This window comes from Cyprinus carpio, unplaced genomic scaffold, assembly GCF_018340385.1.
Source record: "Cyprinus carpio isolate SPL01 unplaced genomic scaffold, ASM1834038v1 S000006552, whole genome shotgun sequence".
In the NCBI taxonomy this organism is placed as follows: Eukaryota; Metazoa; Chordata; class Actinopteri; order Cypriniformes; family Cyprinidae; genus Cyprinus; species Cyprinus carpio.
Window position 1 is genome coordinate 262,738 of NW_024879215.1, and position 4,974 is coordinate 267,711.

Here is a 4,974-nt window from a genome sequence, read left to right on the forward strand (position 1 = left end):
CACGCTTCAGTCTGCTCAAACACGGCGCTGCTGCTCGACATCTTCCCTCCGACGCGTCTAGACCATCGCGCCTCGCTGTACCAAGGTCAGAAGACACTTCCGGCTTCAGCAGCAGCGCCAGACCACAAAATACCCGCAAGAGAAGAGCGGCAGCAAAGAGTAGCATTACAATATTAACAACACAAAAATGTAGTGTTTTCAAAAATCTCTCAAAAAGAAAAAAAATGGTAGCTTAATTATTTTTTTTAAATTTATTTAAAATTTTTTTTAATGTTATACATTATTTTACAATAAAAATATTAAAAAAATTTTAAAATAAAAAAAAATTTATAATTAAAAATTTTAAAAAATTTAAAAAATTTAAAAAATTTTAAATTTAGGTTATAATTATTATTTAATTTTTTAAATTTTTTAATTTAGGGAAAAAAATTTTTAAATAAAATATTTTAAAAAATTTAAAAATAAATTGGGAAAAAAATTTTTAAAAAAAAATAAATAATACATTTTTTAATTTTTTTTTTATTTTTGGAATCAAATTAATTAAAAAAAAAAAAATTTTTTAAAAAAAATTTTTTTTTAATTTTATTTTCAATTTTTAATTTTTAAAAATTTTTTAAAAAAAATTTTCTTTGTAGGTTTATAAAAATTGTTCTTTTTTTTTTTTAAAGTTTAAGGCTCTGGAATTATGTTCAATATTAATCAAAAAAATAAAAATGGAAGGGAAAAAAGTTTTCATTTTTTATGTTTTAAAACATGTCAGTTATTTTCATATTAAATGAATTTAAAAGTAAAAAAATCAATATACCCTTTTTGATAATACCAAACTTGTTTTTTCAATCATGCAGAAAAGATAATAATTTATTAAATTGTTCAGAAAACACCTAAATCGATACAATCTGAAATCAAATATGAAAATACAATAAAAGTGCATCTAAAAATTGCAACATGTTAACACAACAAAGAAGGTTCCTGTTGGGGCAGTGAATGAGCAATGGTGTCTGCGGTCCAGCTGTGATCCCACGCCGCTCGAGTGCCCCTCTGATGAGACTTCAGACTGGAGCGCTGCGTAGCATTTCCGCACTGACCGCACTTGACGGCTTCTCCTCGCTGTGCACCCCCGGCGGCGGATCAGATTGCAGTGTTTGGGGAAGCTCCCGGCCCCACTGCGCGCAGGCGAAGGGCTTCTCGCCCGTGTGACTGCGCAGATGCTCCTTCAGCTGACCGAACCGACTGAAGCTCTTCTCGCAGTACGAGCAGCTGAAGCGCTTCTCCACGTCTGCACTCGAGCGCCAGTGAGTCCGGAGCCGAACACCCGGACCGAGTCCACCTCGGCACTCGTCACTCCATCATTTGCACTGATCTGTTCAGGCTCGAACGCCCGTGTGTGTCTCCACGGGACGCACACACACGCTTCTGGACGGTTCTGTGTTTTGTGTCGTTGGAAACGTCCGTTCTGTGTTTGTTTCAGGCACCGTCGTCCACAGCTGAGCAAACCTCAGGTGAACTCTCGGCTCCTCATCGTCCTTCTCCGCTTTAACCTGGAGTCCCCGTCCGCTCAGACGCCCCCGTGGCCGTCCGAACGTGGTGGCCCGTGTGTGTTTGGATCTCTGAAGCTCCTAACAGGGTTTTCCGTGTTCTCCTGAGCTTCGGGTCTGCCTGGATGTGCTGCTGCCTCGTGATCGAAGGGACGACTCCCTGTGTGTTAAAACAGAGAGACACACTTTAGCAGATTTTAAAAGGAGTACTTGTCTGATTCGTCTGGGATCAGATGTGATGGTACCTCCAGCTCCGCCGCTGGTTTCCGGTTCCTGTCGCTCTTGTTTAATCACAGGAGCTCCGGTTCCCTCCTCCAGCGAACACACAGACTGAAGAACACACCAACAGTGTTTCAATTCATGACCAAACACAGCTGTAGACTAATGTCTGCTGAGGTTTATCAGTGACGGAATACACCACCGTATTATAGTTCACCAAAACTATATCCCTCCAAAAGCTTTAGCTACCTAAAAAATTTCAACTCAAAACTAAATAAATAATATATATATATATATAATAAAAAAAAACAGTAGATAGAATAGAAAAGAATAGGAACATTAAATATAATAAAATTTTTAATTAAATACAATACAATATTTTTTAGTATAAGTAAAGAATAGAAATAAAATAGATTTTTTAAAAAATAAACGAGTCAATAGAATAGAAAAGACTAAATTATGCTAGTGTTAGACCTTTTTTTATTCAATTATTTTTTATTTTATTTTTTATTTTAGAAAATAAAGTAGTAAGAATAGAAATAGAACAGAATGTGCAAGAAGTAAGAGGGCTGAGTTGTTTTTTCTTTCTTCTTAGAATTAACTTTTTCAACTTGATGTAACTATAGAAAAATACAATAAAATCTCATATCGACATATTACAATAAACTAATAAAATTGACAAAAACAGCAGAATGAGTGAACTTTAACTACAAAAACAGAAAATATACAAATAAAAACTTATTAAAATTAAAAACATAATAATATCTCAAAAAATTACTAAAACAATTTCCACAACATTCTCAGACATTTATGATAACAGGATTTTATGATAATCAATAAACCAAAAATATGTATTTAAAAAAAAAATAGTTTTTATGTTTAATTGTCTACAATTATAATAAATAAATAAATACATAAATACATATAAATAAATAAATAAATAAATAAAAATAAATTAATTAATATATAAATAAATAAATAAATATATATAAAAATATAAATAAATAATTAAATAAAAATAAATAAATATATAAATAAATATAAATAAATAAAAATATATTTAAATGAATAAATATAAATATATATATATATTATTAAATAATGTTAAAAAAAAATAAATAAAAAATAAATAAATATATAAATATAAACTAAAATGTCTGGGGTTTTGCATCTGTACATAATTTGTCGCTCTGTGACTTTTCCAAGTCTTGAAATTATGATTGTAAACTGGCTGATGTTTGCGTGGTGAGATAAAGCTCCTCTGAGCTTGTGTTGGTCACCTGGTCTGATCTGGTCTGATCTGGATTCTGGTCTGGATCTCTGATCACAGGCTGGGTCTTGAACCACACTGAAACACACATACATCTGCTAAACTCTTTATTCAATGCATAATATTCATACAGACGCAGATCTTTTTGTATTCATTCCTTGCTATAGATGATGTCATAGTTATGGTGCCACTGTACTACTAGGATGCTATTCTTTGCAGTACTCCTGTGGTATTACTACAGTACTCTCTGTGTGGGCAGTGATGACCTCTGACCTCTCCTCCTGCCGTCCCCTGACCCTCCTCAGCTCGCTGTCCATGCGCACGCACTTCCTCTTGAGGCGTCGATGTCCCTCCGGCTGCGGCTCAGCTCCAGTCTGATGACCGCGCAGCTCTCGTCCACGCGCCGGCTGATTTCGCCTTCCGCCGCTCTGGCCACGCTCTCCATGAAGGACACCAGCTGCGCCTGGAACGAGCAGTACGACATGATCTCTAATCAAAACCACTGGCTTTACACGTCCAAAAAACGTCCAGTGCCGAATGCGCTTCGAAAATACACCCAAAGAACTAGATCGCCACGTCCAGCGGTTTAAACACACACAAGTGTCCTCAGAAACCGAATAAACGGACAGAGTGACAGCGAGAGTGACAGGACGATGACAGAAGGGGCGGGGTTTTATCGCCCAGGAAATAATTATCTTTTATTATTAATATTATTATATTACTCTTTTTATTTTAATTGCGTGTTTCGTCACGTCTAACTGTTTTAAATATATACATTTCCTCAAAAAACAAACAAAAAAACGAATAAACTGATAGAATGACAGCGAGAGTGACAGGATGACGACAGAATGGGCGGGGTTTAGCGGCCAGAAATAATTATCTTTTTTTAATCACTAATTTTTATTTTATTTTAATTGCGTATTTCATCACGTCTGTTGATATATAATATCCTCAAAGAAACCGAATAAACTGACTGAATCAAAACGACAATGAAATGACGAAAACAGAATGGGCGGGGTTTAGAGGCCAGGAAATAATAATATATTTTTTTAATCATTTTTTTTTCTTTTCGTATTTAATCACATCTAACCGAATAAACTGACTGAATCCTTTAAAGAAACCGAATAAAACTATAGAATGCCCGCGGAATGACAGAAGGTGTTTGGTAAAATTAACTATATAATGTTTTTTTTTTTCAAATGAATTATTGTGTAAGCTGTCAAGATGTTGCCCATTATTGCCTACTGTAAATATTAGCACCGAAAATATAAATTTCCCGTCTTTGACTTTAACACTCTAATAATTTTATACGTTTTTTGGTCTTAATTGTGCCCAAACAAAATCTTGGAAATAATAAAAGGAGGCTCGGTTTCTGGGCCCTGAACGCCTTCCTGGGGGAAACCAGCAGAGAGAAGCGCTACCGGACAACGATACCGTAATATTCTAGCTTAATAGCCTATAACGTGTCTCTCTGAGGCTCACATTTTTATTGAACGCGAATACTCATGTATCAAAGTTAACAGTTATTCCACACGCAAATAAAAGCATTTCCTCAACTAATACGAGAGCTTTACTGAAATCATTTCACATGCACATAGGAAAAAGCATATATTTGCAATAACATGCAAAATCTTGTTTTTGAATAATATCATGGCTTTATCCCCGGTTATATATGAAATACCATGGTTTTTTTGTATTCCCCAAATTTTTTTTATTAACATTTTTGCATGTATGCATAACATTGATATGCTTTGTATTAGGTACATGGATAAGGGGAATCATTTAGTATCATTATATATATGTGTGTGTGTGTGTGTGTGTGTGTGTGTGTGTGTGTGTGTGTGTGTGTGTGTATGTGTGTTAAAGTGCTGTTGGGTTTTTGGACATAGTACCATAGAAATACCTTTTTTGGTTGGGTTTGTTGACATGATACAATGAAAATGCCACGTT

The 4,974-nt window shown here is 34.6% G+C and overlaps 1 long non-coding RNA gene across 2 annotated transcripts; it reads right to left on the reverse strand.

The window, feature by feature from the left end:
- Window positions 1-1,633: 1,633 nt before the first annotated feature.
- LOC109060788 lies at window positions 1,634-3,349 on the reverse strand. Of its 2 annotated transcripts, XR_006159466.1 has the most exons (4): window positions 3,298-3,349; window positions 3,035-3,102; window positions 1,781-1,865; window positions 1,634-1,695 (listed from the first exon to the last, which is right to left on the reverse strand). It is a non-coding gene; the product is annotated as an uncharacterized LOC109060788 (long non-coding RNA). The 2 variants fall into 2 exon arrangements; XR_006159464.1 differs by lacking the exon at window positions 3,298-3,349 and having other exon boundaries at window positions 3,035-3,263.
- Window positions 3,350-4,974: the final 1,625 nt, after the last annotated feature.